Source organism: Lagopus leucura, unplaced genomic scaffold, assembly GCF_019238085.1.
Source record: "Lagopus leucura isolate 7727_CA_CO unplaced genomic scaffold, USGS_WTPT01 Super-Scaffold_73, whole genome shotgun sequence".
NCBI lineage: Eukaryota > Metazoa > Chordata > Aves > Galliformes > Phasianidae > Lagopus > Lagopus leucura.
In genome coordinates this window covers 62,878,159-62,898,259 of record NW_024962252.1, presented here as the reverse complement: position 1 = coordinate 62,898,259, position 20,101 = coordinate 62,878,159, and positions in this window count along the sequence as shown.

The following is a 20,101-nucleotide window of genomic DNA, read 5'->3' as shown; positions in this document are numbered from 1 at the left end:
GTCCTCAAATTAATGAAAAGTTAAAAAAACCAACAACCCAACAAATGAATTTTAAAAAGTATAATTGCATTTGGGAGATAAAACACCGCTCACGCCCTATGTACTTTAGGGAAATATATTTGAAGTCCTGATATAAATAGAGAAATTACCACAAATAGAGCTGTAAGTGATAACTATATTACTCAAAAGGCCACACTATTACAAATGATCTGGGGGAAAGGGAGGGGCACGGATGCATAAGAGATATGATGTCTATTTTAATACTATCAATTCTGTAAACAAACGTTTATGTGAACAGAACTGACTTAAAAGATCCAACTGCTAAGGAAGCTAGCCATCTTTTGAGCGGATTCTGGTCAGAAGGTACGTCAGGGCAATAACTTTGTAGAATCGTAAACATGGTTTTACTGGTAACATCTGTTGTGCTTTCTCTCGCCGTGCCCCATAGTGGGCTATTCTAAACTGACACCAAGGATATTGTGGTGAGTTAAAAGTAGCTCTCTGGAGACCGAACTGCTCTGTGCTTACTGTCTCTTGCTCTAAAAATTCCCAGGAGAAGTGCTTGACACACGAACTGTTTGACAGAAGGACAAGGCAAGATGACAGCTTGGGACGCCTATGTCCATCAGAAGTCTCAGTCTGTATCCCACTAGCAGAGGGTATTTAAAGATCAGACACATAAATAATAGCATTCACACACATTTGGTTACAATACTTAATAGCCGTATCAGGAATCAGGAGAAAAAACAATGTGTCCTTTATAGCATTATTAAAGGAATTAAAACCGCTAGTTATGACATTTTGTTGCGTTTTGTCTTTTTGTTTGTTTGTTTTTAAGCCTCTGATTTACTAGTGCCAAACTGATACTATTTTAAAAGCTAAAAAGGAACCAAACAAAAGTGTTTCACTTTCCCATTCATTGTGAGCTCCGAAGGTTTCCCTTCCAAAAGTGGTCCAGGTTGTTACTTTTTATTTTAATGGTTTGATGCATATGAAAAGGGTTAACTGCATAACTCAATCACACAATATCTTAGATTACAGATAGCCTGCAAGAAAAGGTTTTGCAGTGTGGTAATAACTACCACTGCATCGTGGGAACAGGCTGTGGCAGACAATGATGGAATTGACAATGGTGCATACAAAGGCCACCTTTGGGAGAAACCATATCTCACAGCATGCTGGGAAAAGTGAGAAATAGTAGCAGATGCTGTCAGGACTATAAGCAACAGATGCCTCCTGGCCAGCGTTCAGCCAGTACAACCAGATCACACCATTCATAAGCAGGGAACATTTTTTTTTCTCCCTCTCTTTGTAGAAGGGAGGTAGCAAATACAAATATTGCAGAGGAATTAAAAACAGCAGATGGTGGCAGCAGGATTTGATGAGATCAGGGTCAGGTATGGGTATACATTTGGTAGTGGCATTAATCATCCTTTCCCTTTGGGAACTGAAAGTTCAGGCCACTAACACAGCATTAAATTGACCACCTTCAGGTTATGTTTTACTTACCCAGTCACCCTCAATACCCCCTTGTCATTCTCCCCCTACTTCAACAGCATGGCCACAGAGCTCTCCCTCACAAGGCTCTGGTAGATTTAGGAGAGTTTAAAAGAACATATGTTCAATATTTGGTTAATTCAATTTGTGCTTAAATCATTAATAAGCCAGCCAATCCCGAACAGGAAACATTAAAAGCCTCCTATTAAACTGACTGCATTATCTCTCTGGCTCTTGTGCCAAGCTGGTTGTTTTCACCTACAAATGCTCTCTGTTTATTATCGGCTTGAATATATTTGGTCACCTTTCAGCTCCCATCTTAGCTTATGGCTCCCATCGTGAGAGCTCCAAAGGAAATAAGGAGATAAATAACACAGCCCCCTTGGAAAAACAAAGTTAGAAAGTGTAAATGAGCTTTCTTGCATGCGTTGTTTAGTGTGTTGGGTTCAATACAGTCAGATCATTAAAGGAATGTAAATGAACAGTTCATTTCAGAAAGCGACACAGATTTGTTTTCAGTAGCTTGTTTCAGAGTTTAGTTTTATTGTAAAAGTGGTTTGAACTCATTACAGCTCTCTGTGAGGACTTGTCAAATCTCTGCAATCATTTTTCAAAACCAAAACATATTTTCTTCTAGTCATTGCTCTATTATGAGAGTGTTTAGTAAACAAGATGATGATGAAGGTGTGAGCATTCTTCTCCTAGGGCTGTGGTTTTCTTTGGCAATTAGAAGAACACAGCTTGGTAATTAGATGATCTGCATTCTAGCATTGTCTCTGGTGCTGATTTCTTCACTTTAGGAAGGTGATATTTCTTCTATTCCTCAATTTTCTCTATTGTGAAATAGAGATTTTCACTGTACCTGCATCACAGAGGTAGTGTGGATGCTTAAATTATTGTCTATTTGCCTAATGAGCTTGTGGAGCGTCTGAAAAGCGTGCCCAGTAGACATGCTGTGCCAGATGCCAAAACGTGATATTTTGATGGTTGTAACCTGAAACTTTGGCACTTAAAATGTAAGTTCTGAAACTCAGGGTGCATAAGAGGTGAGAACTGACTTCCATTTATTGAATTTGCTTATTGATGCTCTGGTCCTAGGCTTGTGTGGCATGTTCTGGGAAGACTGACATCACCCCAGCACCCTGACTTTCCACGTCAGTAGACTTTTTGGACATCCAAGGCAAGAATTGCCTAGAAACATGAATGGGAATTTGGCAACCAGTTGTGGGTCAGATAAGGTCCTCCAATCAGATCATTAGATTCTACTTTACATGGTGTTGGAGATATTTACTATGTGCTTGATGAACTCTTACATGCTCCTTGGAGGTTTTCCTTTTAATTCTTACTCTAGAATTCATCCAAATTATCAGTGAGTGAGGAATTGGAGCATATTGTATCCATATGCTAGGGATAAATTGGAGATTAGAGAGGCACTAATTAATTTATTAACCTGTCTGGTGCATAAATAGGCAAAGATGGACAGGAATGAAATATTCTGTGGGCAGCAGAGGAAGAAATATTTCCAGTCTCCCTTGCATAAGTTTTCCTGCTCTTAGATTGTTATCTTCTGCATCATCAGGATCATTTACCTCAGGGTCTATGGCTTGATCTTTCTCCTACTAAAGCTACTTGGCTCCTCACTGCTAAAATGGTAAGAAGACTGCACTTTCATTATTCAGTATATTCTCCTAGTGTAATTATTTAACAGAAATGGAGGAAATCTGAGTTGCTGGCAGGAGAGTAAATTGGCTATAGGTGCTACTTCTTTTTCACACAAGGTACATCTATGAAAAAGGCATTTGCTCAATTAAAAGGCAGCAAGTGTAAAATGAAAGGGCATGACTCTTCATGCCAAGATGTTTCACAGAGCTCTGAGCCAGATAGGACAGCTACGTAGATCACTTTATTTGACTTCTTCTTAATCAGAAATGATTACATTTTTCCCAGTAACTTCTCTCTCTTCGTATGCATGTTTGTCAAAAGCAGAGCTTGTGCTTGGTGGGTGCAGGTGCAGTTAGCTGATGAAACGCCTTTGCAACATTAATAAATAAGATAAAGTAGTAGACATATATGTGGGTAGAAATACTACCTACATTAATGCTATTTGCTCTCAGATTATGAATGATAAGGGTTTTCTGAGACATTAAGGTTCCATGTCTTTTATAGTTACAAAACTGTGGGCTTTATAAAGGGTTGTATTAATCTTTTGAAGCCTCTGGCATAGGCCAGTGTACTTAGGATAGTGGCAAAGTTTTGATGGACTAATATTTACTCTATTATTGCTGTGATATCCTACTCAACAGTGAAGGTATGGCAGAACTGTTAAATTTTGTTGGATGAAATGTTAGTATAAAAATCTGGGCAAGCATTCAATTTACACCTACCAACAGCTAAATGCACACAGAGCAGCATAATCAAAGAGAATGCTTTTATTGGATGGATGTGGTTCCTCTAACTGAAAGAAATCCAGCAATCATACTGACTCTGACTTCTTTGAAATCTTGAAACATCAATGCACATGATTTTCTCGTGCAAAGTGCTGGATTGAAGGTGAATTTTTGTGGAGTTTGAGCCAGACCTTTATCTCTCAGATGTCTGGAGAACAAACTAAATTGACCCCTGAACCAGAAGCTACAGAGCCCTATAAATATAAATTTTAATGCTGGAATCTATAGTTAGTTATGGAGCCAGCTGTTCAGTAATGGGAGAAAACCTGTCCTTAAAACTGAGCAATCTTGAACATGCAGGTACCGAATTCTTGCAAGCAGGTTATAGATTTGTTCTCAAAATATGCTTTTGAGAAATAAAATGGAACACTCCAATATGTTGATCCTACTACGTGTTACCTTTGATATGCTAAGAAAATAGGTATGCATTAATTACATGCTACTTGACCCTTAAAAAGACTCATTCCAAGGAACTCATTCCAAGGATGGGCAGCAGAGAAGGCAGAGCCATGCCCATGGCAGTGCAGGAGAGACTGGTAGATTGGAGTCAGAGCTGACTGCAGCTCGGATGTGGCTAAGGGAAAGCATGAGCATGCTCCAGCCAGGTGTGGGAAGGCAGCTTTGGAGAGTGTGGAGCCAGCTGCACTTCAGCACTAGGTGAAGCTTTCAGAGTGGGATCATTTCTGATTGTGCAATCCTGCATATGTTGAAATATGGGTATCTAGAGTTAGTTCCTCAAAGATCTGTATGGACTTTAGGAATACCAATTGTCCTTTAACTTCCCTGAAGTGTATCCAAAGGCTTTAGTGCCTCTGCAAATCAGAACATTGATTGAAATTCCAATTTGGATGCAGCTCCGACCTTCCACACCTGCCTCTGAGGATCAGCAAGATCTATTCTTTTCATTTACAAATTGTAAAGAAAAAGACTCGTTTGGGAACATATTTTTTATTAATAGCCTTTTGTATGTGGTCAGTGCCATTTCTTTTAATTGCTCTTTCAACAAAAGTCGGGAGCTGTGATCGCTAGTGAAAATGAAAATGAAAAAATAAATCTTTTGGAGCCTAATCAAGCTCATGTATTTGTTTTCCTGCTAGGCTTGGGATAAATCTTTCCACCCAATAGGAAGTTTTTTGTTTTAACTTTCTGTCTCAAGGAGCCAATAGTCAAACTTCCCTAGTGCCCGCAAGTTCAGCTGTCATTATTCCTTTCTTCTGAAATGACTAATTTCCATCACTCCATGTCATCCATGAATGGGAAAGTAATCAGCACCATTTAGAGAGAAAAACCACTTGAACTGCAGGATCCTTTTTTCTCTGTTGGCTGATTGTGATTTCATATCTTTTATGTAAAGCAGACTTTTCAGAGCAGTTACCTATTTAAGGAATTTTTCAATTAACATTTTTTTTCTTCGAGAGTGACCAGAGCCTTTCGATTCCACCACAAAGGGTTGGCTTACTTTTCATATAACACTGTGCTCAGCTCAGTTCCTTCATCCTGAATGTCTTTTCTTTGGCAGTAATAATTTAGTTTAAACCCTCACCAATCAATAGCTGATCAATGCACAGCGGGAGAGGATTTCTATTGAAAACCCATTACACTTCAAGGGACTAAAATTTCTCATTTGAACAAAAAGTGCTCCAGCTTTATTCAAAATCCGTCTAATTGGCTCTTGGTTAAAAACAAAAATAAGCCTGAAAGGGAAGAAAGTTCCATATGAACATTAAGGAGAGATCGAGTGTAAGGGCTGGTCCTGAAAGGTAATGAGAGCCTTTACTTTTTGAAGAGCTCAGCCTTTCAGGACTTGAGAAGGTTGGGCTGTAATGGTAAAGTGCATTTTATGAAGGTCGTAGTTATTTGTAAATGTTTACATTAGGATTTATATATATATATATATATATATATATATATATATTTGAGAGCGATATATATTATTTCCAAACAATAAATCCTTCATAATACATAGTTTTTCTGTCTTCATGATATGGAGTAAAATTAAATCCCAAAACAACATGTATAAGTGGTCGTTACCAATATATTGCTCTTCTAACCAGGGAATATCATTATTACAGGTGTAAATATTGTAAATCTGACCTCAGCCCTAGGTGCGTTATTCTTGCAGAATGATTTTCAGCATTCATGTGTGCTGTGAGCCTGATCTGGTACAACTGACATCATGGGCAGCTTTGCCATTGATTTACGTGCTGTTGCATCTCTGTCCAGCCAAGACTGCAAGACTGCACTGATAAAGTCTGGATAGTGCTTGTAAAGTTGCTTGCCCATACACCTGTTGCTTGCTCCTCTACTGGGAGGTGTTGGCTGGATCCTGCTGTGCCTTCTTGCATTTTTGTCTACATCTCTCTTGTGCTTCTTCCTTTTGCTGTTTCCCTTCGCTGTCTCAAGCAGATAAGGTGACAGACAGTTGTCTCCTCCTCAGCTGCTGTAGCACAGGCTCTTGGCAAAGAAAGGAGCGGTACATGTGAGCCATTTCTGTGAGTGCTACTATACAGCAGGAGTGGCAATGTGGTCATCTCAGAAGGATGAGATGCACCATGAGTGCACTGTGCAGGTGGAGCCCCAGGAAAACTTCTGCTGAGTTTCCCCTGCATTGCAGGCTGTGTCCCAAGCCAGATGCAATGTGCCTCCCTACATCCCTGGGGAAGGAGTGACAATCACAGGCTTCCCAGGAGGGATACAATTGTATTGCTTTATGTACCCTGCAGGGAGAAAGGAACACCTCAAACACCCATCCTTAACCCCAGTGAGCAACAGATACTCAGGTTCTGAGATTGCTGTATCCAGCTAGATTAACCCAGAGCACTCAGAAGTCTCTGGTATCCTCTCTGGCCACTTCTCGTGCGGTCTCCTCAGTTACCATGTCAATGAGCAGAGCTCCCCTCCCAGATCCCCTCCTGCCCAGCACCACCCCATACTGCCTTTGCTTGGTCTTTGCCCTGCTGCCTCTGCTGTGTTGGGTGAAATCCAGCCCTGTGCCAGACAGGTCCATTTAATGCCTCTATAATCTCCGTGGGTGGGAGTGGCACTCCGTGAGCCACACGAGCCTTCATCCTGTTCTTCTGCACTGAGTCATCTCATTTTTTCACTTAGACATCAGCGGGTGAAACAGCTTCCTGAGTGCCTGTGATTTAACACAAACAGAGAATGCAAACAAGATCACAGACACCTGATTAGTAACACACATCCCTCCTTCGCAGCACAATTTCCTTATCCCTGGTTGTTTGAAACCAGGGAGTCAGAAAGCAGTGCCATATTGGAGCTGCTGAGTTCCTGCAAGAGGGTTAAGTTGAAAAGGTTATCTTCAGAAAGATGCTGTTCCAATTCTTATGCAAACAGTTTTTATTGTCAGAGTTTTTGTAAAATGGGATAATTTTTTTTTTTTTAACCAAACACAATGGATTATCTTTGCAATAAAAAGAATCATCAAACAAAATATTCTTTATGCAGAATTAAAAAAATCCTTCAGGGCAAAGTTTCATTAAAAATTTTGGTAGAGAAAAAGAATATCCGGAAAATATAGTAAGTTGTGCAAGAATGTATTCATTGAAAATACTGTGAAACACAAACCAATTTTCATTTTTGGACCTGCTCAGCAAAATAATTTCCCTGAGTTTTGGTCAGTTCTGCTTGAGAAGCATAGGAAAGGCAGACTGAATCTCAGGAGCTAAGATGTGGAAATCAGCTTTTATCTCAGTTTGTCCTTCTCACTGTGGAAGATGAAGGACTTTTCCCCTTTCTACCATGTCTTTCTACAGCATGCTTTGTGCCCACCAGGACATTTTTTTTTCCACAGAATTAATTATAAGCATTAAAAAAGAGTATATTATTGTTCACAGAGCAGCACTGAAAATACTCCAGGAAGGGGAAAACATTAGGGTTGGTTTTAATTCAGTTAATTTCAATTAGTTTCTCTCCCTCTCTCTGAGGTTTTTCATTTTGTGTGCCTGCTGATGATTCTGTGCCAAGATCCTCTCTGCAGCAGCTCACCTTGTGTTTTAGCAGGCACTATCTCTACAGAAGGACCTCTTATGAACAAAACTTTAACACAGAGTAAACGCAAGGGCCAGTACATTTCTTGTGGATTTGCTGAGGTTATCTTTTTTCTTGACTGAAATCTGTGTAGGTGGCTGGAAATACCATTCAAAGGAATGAGCATGCAAGTGCCTGTTAGAATTGAAGCGTGATGCAGCATGCTTTTGCTGGAGAAGCCCCAGCTCCATGGCACAGTGTGGCATGCAGCTGCTCCTATGGACACAAGCAGGTTTCTTGCCCTCCCAATCCCCCCCGGCTTTGTTTGGGATCTCTCATGCCGTGTTCCCCCAAAGCTGTCTCCCCAGGAATGAGAGCTCCTGGCTGTCTGTGAGAGGTGAGGTGACCATCTTACTGTCAGCCACAGCTCCCACATCCCTGCTTGAGACTGGTCCCTGTCATACTGGTTTTGCCCCGGTGCAATGTTATGCCAAAGTTTAACTAGTTTTAATTAACAATGGACAGCAAATATTTCTGTTGCTTAGGTGGAGCTGCTTCCCACACCCCAAAATGTTCACAAAAGTTGTTTTTTCTGCTGGAGCACAGCTCAAACCAGCTCCCCTTGTTTAGCCTGAGAGATGGGCTTCAGGCTGCTTGGTGTAGCATCAGCACCTGAGTTCCCATGACAGAAGCATCTTTTTGAAAAGCAGTCCTCAAGAATCACCAGGTAGGCATCAGGTGCAATGATGAAGTATGAAAATCTTAGAAGGAATCCTGTTTTCAGACTTCCAGATCTGCCTGCAGATCATCTCTCACGATATGGATCCAAATAACAGTGCTATAATAGCAACAACAGGAATAACAATAATGTATAGTGTCTACTTTTTGGTAATGCACACAGGAAATCACGCTATAATGCTAGCACCTGGGCAACTTCTGCAGGAAATGAGACTTCACAGGCTGTTGTTTTGGTACTCTTTCTCTTCCATGCCACTTCCTCACCTATTAGCCAATTTTATTTTATTTATTTATTTTTTTGGTAGATGTGTTTTGCTTTCTTTTACAGAAGAGTGGGGTGCCTTCATTTCTTTCAGTTTTCTGCTTTAGAAGCAATCTTGCAAAGCCATGGACATTTCTAGTGGTGTATTCTTCTGTATTGGTGCAAAATGTGGACTGTCAGCTTTGTGCTTAGTTTTCTATACACTGAAAAAATTCCCAGGGGATTAGCCTAAGGCTCTCCAGTGATCAATGAGAAGTAGATAAACAAGCATAAGGAAGAACATTTATTTTGACAAGGCAAAGTTCTGGCACCTTTCCTCACACTCCCTCACACTGAGGACTGACTTGAGCAGCTCCTGGGACAAGGTGCTATTCAAAGGGAGAACTCAAAGCCTCTCACTTTAACCCTGAGGAGTTAAAATCCAAAAAGGTGCATTGTACTAGTGGTCCTTTCATAACCCCTGCCTCTTCAATAATAGCAATTTCTCCTCGTTGAACCCTTTCTACTCCTTTTCTTCTCTGTTCCTCTCTCTTCCTTTTAAGGCTCCTTTGAGTGAACGCTGTGCCTCTTGTTTTTCTTTTTCTTTGCTTGCTTCCTCCCTCTTATTTATTTAAACCATTCCCTTGTTCATCTGCTCTCTTTTTCTTTCTGCTCGTAATACCACTCCCCCCCCCCCCCCGTTGTTTTTTTCTGTGTGGGTGTGAGCACATTCTCCTGCCTTATCAGCTCTCTGGCCCTTTCTCTGCAACATCTGAGTGGATGCTGGAATTATCTTTAGCCAGAATCTCCCTAGGGGTCTCAGTCCCAGGCTCCAGAGCTTCTGAAATGAAATGGAAAAAGAGAGACACCCTGGCAGCAGCTTGTCCCTAATGGCCAGATGGCCAGCACTCACATTAATACAATATCAGGCATTGCTGTAGTTCTGCCTTGGAAACTGCTTGCCTGTGCTGGCATCTTCTCACACTCCTCTGACAGCCGTGCCAGTCCCAGCACCCTCTTGGGAAAAGAAATGGAAATGATCACGTAAATACTTTGAATTCAAGTCACTGTGCAGGGAGAATGGCCTAATATTTTCATGCGTGAATGTTTACGTTATCCCCTCCCCCTTCACACTCCCCCTTCATCCCCCTCCACTTCCATTATACATTGTCCTTTCCTGTATGTTTTGCTGATGTTGAATTCAGCTCCCTTGCAGCCTGGGACCGATGTTTTTGAATTTACCCTAGCTTTCATGTGTACATCCTTTCACACTGTGCTTTGTCGGGTGGGAGACCAGAAAGCAATTGCACATGTCAGGACTGGAAGGAGCCAAGTATCTACAAAGGAACAATCGGTTGTTAATGTTCGGCTATAGTGAGATGGAGAAACAAGCAGGCTGTTGCTTTTCTGTGTGTGCGTGTGTGTGTTTGTGTGTGTGTGACCTTGTAATACCATGGGGCTTTGCCTTGTGTCATGCCATTCCCAGAAAAATACGGATGTGAAACAGAGCACTTTGTGCCTGGTGACAGGATCAGAAGAGGTGAAGGCGAGGAAAAGCTGTCGAGTGCATCTTGTGCTCACCACCACTCTTCCTTCTCTCCCCTGTGGTGCCCTGTTCAGACAAAGCTGCCCCTTGGGCCTCACTCACATGAGAATCTTCCCCAAAATTGTTCTGAGCTGGTGCAATGTGAGCAAGGGCTGTGGGGTCCTTCCTTCAGGCTCACAGCAGGGTACAACATAGTGTTGCTCTGGATGTGTGTGCTTGGGCTTGGCCTGCTGTTGGCGAAGATGTATCTGGTGTCATCCAAACATCCAAGCTGTGGTTGCTCACCCAGCTGTGCTGCCGAGGTGTCAGCTGGTCAGTGTGCAGCAGCATCCAGCCCTTATGCCACCTGCCCACATAGCTCCATCTCTTCCTGCACTTCCTGGAGCTTCCCGCCCTCATGGCTGTGGGGATAGGTGGGCACCCTGAGGAAGCAAGGGCACCCCGCATGTTAGTGCAGCACCAAAGCCTAAGCCAAGGAGCAGAGAGGTGAAATGTGAGGCATGCTTTTATTTCTGCAAAGGAAGTGTCCATGGAGTCCCTTGGCAGCGTCGGCAGTGACAACTTGCCAGCGTGGTCCTGCTGGGACTGCTCAGGTGGCCATCCCTTTGTTGGTGTGAGCCCAGCACTGTGCCCACAGCTTTGTTTGCTTTTCAACCTCTACTTGTCTCCTGCTTGTCTGTCTCCCTTTACAGCTCTCTAATCTTTCCCGGTTTTCTTTTACTTGGAATGGAAAGGGGCGGAAGGCTTAATCCTATACTGCTTCCTTTTCATTCGGTGAGCTAACCCTTGCTTGTTTAGGATCTGACCTTGTCCCCGTTGAAGTAAATCCCAAAACTCCCCTCAAGTTCAATTAAAACAAGGATAGGCCCTTAATCACTATTATTATTATGTTATGATCATGAAAATTACTACTGGTGTCACTACTGTGTCTACTGAAACTGTTACTGGCATCTCTAATATCACTATTACAACCAATACCGTGATTTATTATCTATTTCTGCTTGCTTTGGAGCACCTTGTGAAGGTTGAGAGCAATATATGCAGCTTAAAGAATTTCCAGTTTCTGGCTGAAAAGACAAAAAGTGTTTTGGTGGGAACTTTAAGCCAGGAAATTACCCCTTATGCTAAAACAGGCAACAGCATTTAGTTGAGTTTACATCTAGGAAGTGAACAATGGCCGGAGTTAAAAAAGGAGGCTGAAACAAATAGAGCTTGCAGATCTGGCGCTGCTTTGTGGGAGATGTTTACGAGCAGTTTGGATGTCGCAGGTTGAACCAGACCGAGCTACCTTTAGACTTGGGGAGACATAATGAGGGGTAGAACAGGTGGCCCAGTCCTTTATGCACAGAGCGTTGGTAAATATTTGTCAGCAAACAGGGCTGGCATTAGTGCGCAAGTCTGAGCGAGGCTTCATTAAAGACGGTTTCTGCTTCAGATCGTTAATTCATTTTAATTGTGTGCCCGCTGGTCATTGTCGGCTGGGGGGGATGTGGCAGGATGAGGGGATGCTGGCAGGGGAGAGGAACACGGGGATGTCCTGCGCCCAGCCCACGTGCCCCTCGCCTCCCTCATTCTCCTGGCTGAGCGGTGACAAATTTTGCACAGGACGTTTCCCCCGGGATTAAATAATGCCTGGCTGGGGTTAATGGCACTTGGCTGTGCTTCATGTCAGCAGCTCCACCTAGCTGGTCATTAATCCATGGCCTCAGGGGAAGCCCTGTACTTCAATTATCGTTGGATTAATGAGATTAGATCTCGTCTGTACCACTCAACAGTTAATTTCCTCATTTGAATGTTGAAAATTGTGTGAGTGATGGGTAAAAATTTTATGTTCTCCGATAAGAAATTTCTCCTCTCCTTTTTCTTAGCGGTGTCATGGGCCTTGGTTTGATTGAGGCAGCACTCCTGAGGAGGTAGCAGGCGCTGAGGGCACCGCTAAGTGCAGAAGGTTAAGGCCTATGTTAGGAATAAAAATGAGACTAACCGTGGCTGTTAGAGCTAGTGCAGGGGGCTGACAGTGAATCCTGCTTAAACACCAATCAATATTAATGGTGTGGAGAGAGCAGCAGAATGGCCCGAGCAGTGCATGAAGCCATCCTCGTGTGCATGTTTATTAGGATATAAATACACAACATGGGAACCTCTTCTGCTGATCTAATCTGGTTACACTATGCATGACAGCTAAATATGTAGATAATAAAAGCATATGCTGATATATCATTAATTTGAATAGCTAATGTACAAATTAATTTTCCTCTATAGTGGGAGATAACTTTGAATCCTGTCTTATCATTTCTGCCTGTAGGTTGCTGGGCTTGGATACTTTCTGTTTATGGCTTTTCATCAAGTATGAGCTACGTTTAGTTCTAATCTCTAATGTTAACAGATGTGCACCTTTGCAAATGTGTATCCCGTTTGCTTTTCTCCTCATGCTGGCCTCTGCCTTCATGTTTCATGCCTGGCAAATAAAAGTAGTGTAGCTGCCGAGTTTTCCCCCTTATGTGTGAATGCAAGCTGCTGGTCCCCTTTTCAGAGCCCAGATTCGGTCATTGCCTCCCATCCTCTGCTCTTTGCTGTCACAGAGCGGGGGCAGGAGGTGCTACCTGGACTCTGGGGTGCCAGCAGTGCTGCAAACTTGCCTCCAACTTTCTCGAGGAAGAAGAAGGAAGCTCACTGGTTTCCTTAAACTTGTGAAATACAACATATGCCTAATAGTTTTTTTTAAGCAAGCCTCACTAAAGATCTATATCCCCATTACAAATCAAAACTAGCAGCTTCTGTCCAAAGCCTGGATCATATGAAGTATGAATCCACAGTGTAATAAGACTGAGAAATGGAGACTTTTTTATTCTGTGTGTGTTGAAAGGCAGAGGCTGCAGAGTGAAGTTTCCTTTGGCGCTGCCTCCCAGCCCTAGAAACCTTCCCCCCTAGTGGGGTGGTGGCCACTCTGGGAGGAGCTGAGTGGAGGGACTCTCAGAATGAGAGCCAAGGCATAGGGTTTGTACAGTCCTCAGCAGCGTGATCATAGATTTAAGAAACTCTTGCATTTCCCTAGTTTTCCATTAGCTGCATTACAAGGTTGCCATTGCTCAAGATGTTTTTCACACCAATGTGAAAAAAAATGTGCAAATTGAGTGGGACCAGAGCAGCATGGCTCTGTACTCCCTTCTTTGTGCAGCTGATGCTGAGATCCCAGGGCAGCAGAATCCTCTCTGGGACTCTGATCACAGAGGGAGCAATGACAGCAGGATGGGCCACCGACCCTTTTATCAATACTAAAGACATCAGTTAGAAAATAGCCAGAGGCACTGCAGGGTCGCAGCAGTGGTGTGATCTAGCCCAGTACACATACCTCAGATGGTGCCGCTGCTATGGTCTTGTATTCATTGGAGGGAGCAGTATTAAAGTCCTCAAAATAGTTACAAAATAACTAATTGACGCAATGTCAGTCATTGTCTGAGTTACACTAGAAGCGCACAGGTCTGTATCCCACATATATACATACTTAAAACCATTCTGTCTGCTGTAACCAGATGTCCCCATTATCCATGTAAAAGATAGAGGGCATCGTGAATTTTTCATGCAGAGTGATTTCCATTTAAGCGCTGATCTGGATAACATTGATCTGTAGTCCCTTGGTCGTGCTATTATTCTTTCATAGACACGAACAGTTTTGATTCTTCCAAGGGGGAATATCATACGCACATATTTTTTGTTTCCATGTTGGTGTAATGGGTGGGACACAAAATAAAAAGAAATATTGAATGGAGTAGGAAGCTTGCGTGTCATTTAGCAAATAGAAGAGTTTTATAGAGAGCTTTCTAAAAAATGCAAAACGCGACCAGAAGTATCCCTTAGAAAAATGATACATTTGATTATTATAGCCGTAACAATGAGCTTTAGTTACAGGAGTGGTAAATTGAGTATCTCACTGGGGACGAGGATGCAGATTAGACTTCAACTTGGAAATGATATACATTCACGTAAGCTGAATTTGATCCCAGTCTGACTTCGTAATGTGGTGTGGGGGAGCAGAGAAAGGAAGGAAAAAAAGAGAGAGAGGGATTATAGGGTGCATGGACCATATAATGCCTGTGTCATCTGAACCTGATCCATCTGAGGAACTAGCAGGATGGTGTGGTGAAGGCCCACCTTGTCCCTTTTGTTGTAAAATCCAAAGAAAGAAACTGTTTTAATAAAAAAATTATCCCCTAGTAGTGGTTTATTTGTCATAATCCTCCACAAAACCATGTGAGGATGGGGCAAGTGTACACCTACAAGTAGTTCACCTGTGCACTCAGACACATAGCGAACACCAGAGGAGCCATTATAGCATTCCGAAAGCTGGCAGGGGTCTGTGATGGAGAAGTAAGGGAAGCACCTCTGCATCCCACCTCACCATGCTAGCAGGTTGCAATTGGTGGGGCAGATCAGGTGAGTTATGTCTGCCCCAACCTCAAGTTAGCCCTGCAGACAGTGAGCTGTTCACTGCAATGAACACCTGAGTGCTCAGTATGGGAGGGTGAGCTCCCACCAGCGCTGTGAGGCTAAAAACAAGCCTTGCTGGTAGATGGTGCAATTTACCCTTGCCAAGATACACCACCTCATCTCTGTCTTACTTTGAAGATGGGCTGAGGAGAGCAAAATCCAGCAGTCAGTTTCCCCAGGTCATTATTTCTGTGTAGAGATGACAAATACCCACCTTGCCTTATGACTGTGACCCACATCCTGTTAGGTGAGTTGCTGCTGTGAAGACAGAATGGCATCTGTGAGAAGCACGACTCAGCCTCTCTCGAGTGCCAGTCACTGCTCCTGCCCCAGTTGCCCACATTTCAGCTGAACCCTCTCCTCAGCGCTTGGTGTAAGGCCTTGCCTGCCATCTTGCTACAGCATGGCCAGAGCTGGGGCTGGAGGGTCCTGCCTTGGGGTTGAGGATCGCAGCACCCTCCCACAAAGGGAGAAGAGGGCGTGGGGTGTTTAGTCGCTTGCTCTCTTGTACAAACATGACCTGAGATCAGTAGATTTGCTCACTTCCACGAATTTTTTGCTTTTGCTTCCTGTGCTGTTAAGCGCTCAAAAGACCACTCGGTACCAGGTAGTTGGGGGGCTGGGCTGTAAGGCCCTATCTCCTCCCCCATCCCTTTTCTCTTTTGGAAGCCACTAAATTTTGCACAATCTGTTCAGCCCATCTCCAGAGGTAAAAGGCAGAAACAGTTGCCAGTTATTCGGGGCTCAGTGATCAGCGGTATCAATGCAGTCCCTTCATTTGCCTCCTGGCTCTGGCTTCCTGATCAGTATGGCCGTTAGCAGAGACAATGCCAGCAGAGCAGATGCAGAACTACAAACCACTGAAGGATGAAAGGGAGAGAGAAAAGTCTGTTTATTGCAGCCAGCTCCAAAGGGGGGGGGGGCGGGGGGGAAATGACCCAAACTCCATCCAATTAAATTTTCTAATTAAACTGAGGACACACATATACTCTGTTTCTCTCATTCCCTTTCTGCATGCACACACCCCCCCCACACCCTTGTGCCTTCTCAGCGCTGGTCCTGCTGTGGAGCTCATTCACACAGCATCGAGCTGGGTGCACTGCAACAAGATGAGAGGTTGTAGACATGGCAATGGTAGGATTTTAACAAAGAAATTCCAATAACAGCATTTGAAGGAAGAGTTAATGGTAGAACAATATAGAATGAACAGGAAGAAAAAGAAGAAACAGAAAGTGAAATGGGTCAACTTCCCCATCTTATTTGCAGAACCATAAAATTCAACAAATCCCATGGAAGACTTAAACATTCCTGATTTGACTAGCTGGAAGGCCTTGGCTATGCAGCTAGCCCTCACTGCTCCCCTTTCTAGTCCTGTCATTTGTTAGGCACATCAGGGTGATGCACTGCTAGAGCAAACCCTTGCTTTGAGATTACTTTCTTTCACTAGTTCTCAGAGAGGACCAGGTCTTTCAAAAGCACTGAGGATGCCCTGGGCGTCTCTTTCAAAACAGAATAGTTGAATGTGCTCCTTAATGAAGGAAAAAGCACAGGATCTAGAGAATGTAGAAAAATGGGAGCTATAATGATATGCTGGACAGTAAACACATTCAAGCAAATTATGAGTCCCTCTGGTAGTTTAGCTGGGCTTTGAAACTAGCAGAAATTGAATTGAGACTTTAATGAATTATAAGCCGAAACACAGTATATGATCTCAGGAATCATTTGCCAGCCGAGAAACAAGCATCTGCCAATGTGAATGTCTTGTGAGTTACCACTGCAAACATGTGGTATGCTGTTCAATATTTTACAGGCTGACATTGAGACAGTAAGTATGAATGATTATCCAAATTTAACTATGTACAGTGTACTGAGAGTAGCAGAGGCCACGGGAAAGGTACTGCAAACAGCTCACAGTAACACCCAAAACTACAATTAAGGTAATCCTGCTCATCTCCATCTCTTTCCTGTGGGGTGTCCCAGGAGTTTCAAGAGGTCCTGTCCCTGTGAGGAGTCAGGAGGCACCAAGGGTGGTGTCTGCAGGATGGGGCTGAAGGCTGGCAGGATGTTTGCACCACAGTTGGTGATGCCAGCGTGGTGGAAAGGATGATCTAATGTTTACAGAAGATTTGTGCTTGGATGAAGGTTAACTGGCAGGAGTTCACATGAGTTGTGAAACTGGGAATGATAGATTACAGACAATAGGCAGAGGGGTTGGATAGAATCATATAAATGCCATCAGTTATGGTACTGGGGGGCTACTCTTTATGAATGAGGCTGAAAAGATATCATTAGACAGGAAGCTGCCTCTGTTACCAGGTAGCTTCTATGGTAAAGAGCCCATTTGAGCTCAATAGCCATGCTTGTGTGTTCATCCAGTCCTTTGTCACCTTTCAAGTGAGATAAAAGTTGGGTTAGGAATAATGCACCATAATCTCTGAAGGCAAGGCTCATCCAGAGTGGCCAGCCTCGACTTTGTTTTGCTTCTCCACCTTGGTCATCTCTTCTCACTGTGCTTTGGAGACAGCTGGCTCCAGTACTAGCACAACCCAGTAAGCCACTGAGCCCAGTCTGCATGTGGTATTTCTAGGTAGCTGACCCAAGTGAGTGAATGTGATTTTGCTGACTTTTGGTTTTGTTCTAGTGAACAGAGAGTTTGAGGTCAACAGTTCTCAGTTTTGTAATTTCTAAACTGAAAGAGAGAAAAAGCTCACACAGATTGTGGGCAGCTCTGTGTACAGGATTGATGTATTGAAAAGCAAAACTGAGCAATTAGCAGCAAACCTTCATTACGATGACTTCACACAGGTAAATAAGAGTGAAACTGATAGAAAGTCAGTATCTACTCAGCCTGTGGTATGCTCCACACCCTTGCCTGTTCAATCTTTCCAGCTGTATTTTACCTGAGAATCTGTTCACTGAAAGCTGCAAGTTATGCCTCTTGAATCTTCTCACGGCATTATTCATCCAGAGTTATGGAAATCTTTCAAGGAATGAAGACACATCAGATCTCTCTGTTTGCTGGGAGAATTATACTTCTGCTCAGGATGTAGCTCTGACTGCTGAGATCCCACCCAGTCTAAACTTTCCCTAAGTCACTGAATGCTAATTCTGCCCAATTCTCCTGAAGTACTCTAGCATGTCAATCTGTGGGAGTTTGTCTCAGATTAGAAAACCAGTTTTTGCTACTGCTTACTCTGTAAAGGAACAGATCAGAGGAGAAACTAACAGTTGACCCAGTTTTCAAACCAGGACAAATCTTAGGAGCCGAATCACTGTGTCTAAACATGAGTGCACTGGCCCCTAAATACCTTTTTTTACTAATCGAAAAGAGTCTTGGGGGGTGTGCTGCAGGCCAGGGTGCTGAACTTCACTGTCCAGATCTGAAAATTGAGCCTTTGATCCCAGGAGTGCAGAAGCAGGAAGGAGCTCCGGCCGTTGTCTGTTCCAATTTCAGAGCATCACTTACAGCAGCAGTTTCTCTTGCTCAGAGCCTGAAGGGGAAATCTGGTGCTCTCATTTTTGGGGGACACAAAGGAAATGTGTCTAGGAAATTCTAGGAAATGGCCACAGGGCTGTGTGAGAAAGGTGCAGGAGGGACCAGGCAGAGTTTGGATGGAATGACCAGAGTGAGATGGCTCAGGGAGAGAGCAGGAGCATTAGTGGTCCTATCTAATGGAAAAAAATGTTGAAGGGTTGTCTGGGTATGTGAGGGTCTATGGCTTAACATCAAGGTCCGGAGACATGATCAGGCCACTTCTAGCACCCCTCTGGTCCCGAAGTTTGGGTTGCTTGTGTTCTCAACTCATCTGTCTTCCCATACCCTTCTTTGGTTAGTGGGAAATTGCGTGCCTCATTTCTCCTGCTCCACAGATGTGTTACAGCTGTGACTTCAAGAGGGTTGCAGGAGAGTAGCAGCTTCTGGACCTCCCTGGGCTTCCTGGGTGCTCAGTCTGCTCCCGTGAAATGCCATGCCAAAGTGAGCATCCATTTCAAAGGCTGGATTGGACACAGCAAATAGGAGCTATGCCACTGACTTCTATGTGAACACACTGTGCCTGCACCACAGGTAAGCAAGGGAGTTCTTTTCTGAGGAGACAACTCTTAACTTTTCCATTTCTAAGTACAAATGACATTTCCACTTACGATGACCAAACACTTGTTCTTAGCTGTGTTGAATCATATTCTGCCTGGTCCAGCAGACAGCCTCTGGTCTTTTTTTTTTTTTTTTTTTTCATATTATTTTGGACAAATAGGAAAATACAGAGTTTAACTCCCTGCAGATCCCTACTGATGGTCCTGACAGAATTGGATGCTTAATTCACTGCTCTGCCTCATGGCAGCCATATCTGCAGAGAGGAATTGATGCTCCTAACCAATGAAGTGCAAGTGGTATTCTGACCTTTCTGAGGAGTTAGAAGTTGTTATCTATATTTGACACATTATATATGTTATCAGTGGTGAGATATGACCAGTCATATAAGAATAGTAACACAGAGATCAGTGTTAGACAGATGGAAGGATAGGCAGAAAGATTATCTATGGCCAGATAATAAAAAATGCCCAGCATCCACTCTTCTCAGAAAAATAATTTCATATTGTGAAAAGGAGAAATGGTTTAATGCTGCAAGATGTGCTCTCCTTATTAGGAGTAGAAGTTATACAGAATATAGTAGGACTTGATCCTAGCTGAGTTTTTTTTTCTTGACTCAATGTTTTCAGGTTTTTTTGTTGCCAGGAGATTAAGGCAGTATTTGTTATAGTTGCACAGGTCAAAAGTAGTGGCATACAAATGTACTTCCTGTGAGAAACAAATAACATTGACTTTCAGGGGAAGACAGATGCTTTGTGATATGCCTCACTATATTTCAGAACAATGTGAAAAAAAGCTTTACTTCCAAAAAGACCTTTTACATCAAATCTCTATGTGGAAAGCAGAATGTGGTGATGTATTCCTCCCTCCTCCTTTTTCCCATTCCAGAGACAAACACTGGACAAATGAGGTCTCGCGCTTGGCTCTGCTCCTCTGTTTTTAATTTGGAATGGGAGAAGGTCATGTGTCCAGAGGAATCCATTGTTTTGTAGGTTTCTAGACCAAAATGCATTACAAGGCTGGCTCCTCAGCCACAACCACTAGCAAAAACACCAACATCTCCTGCT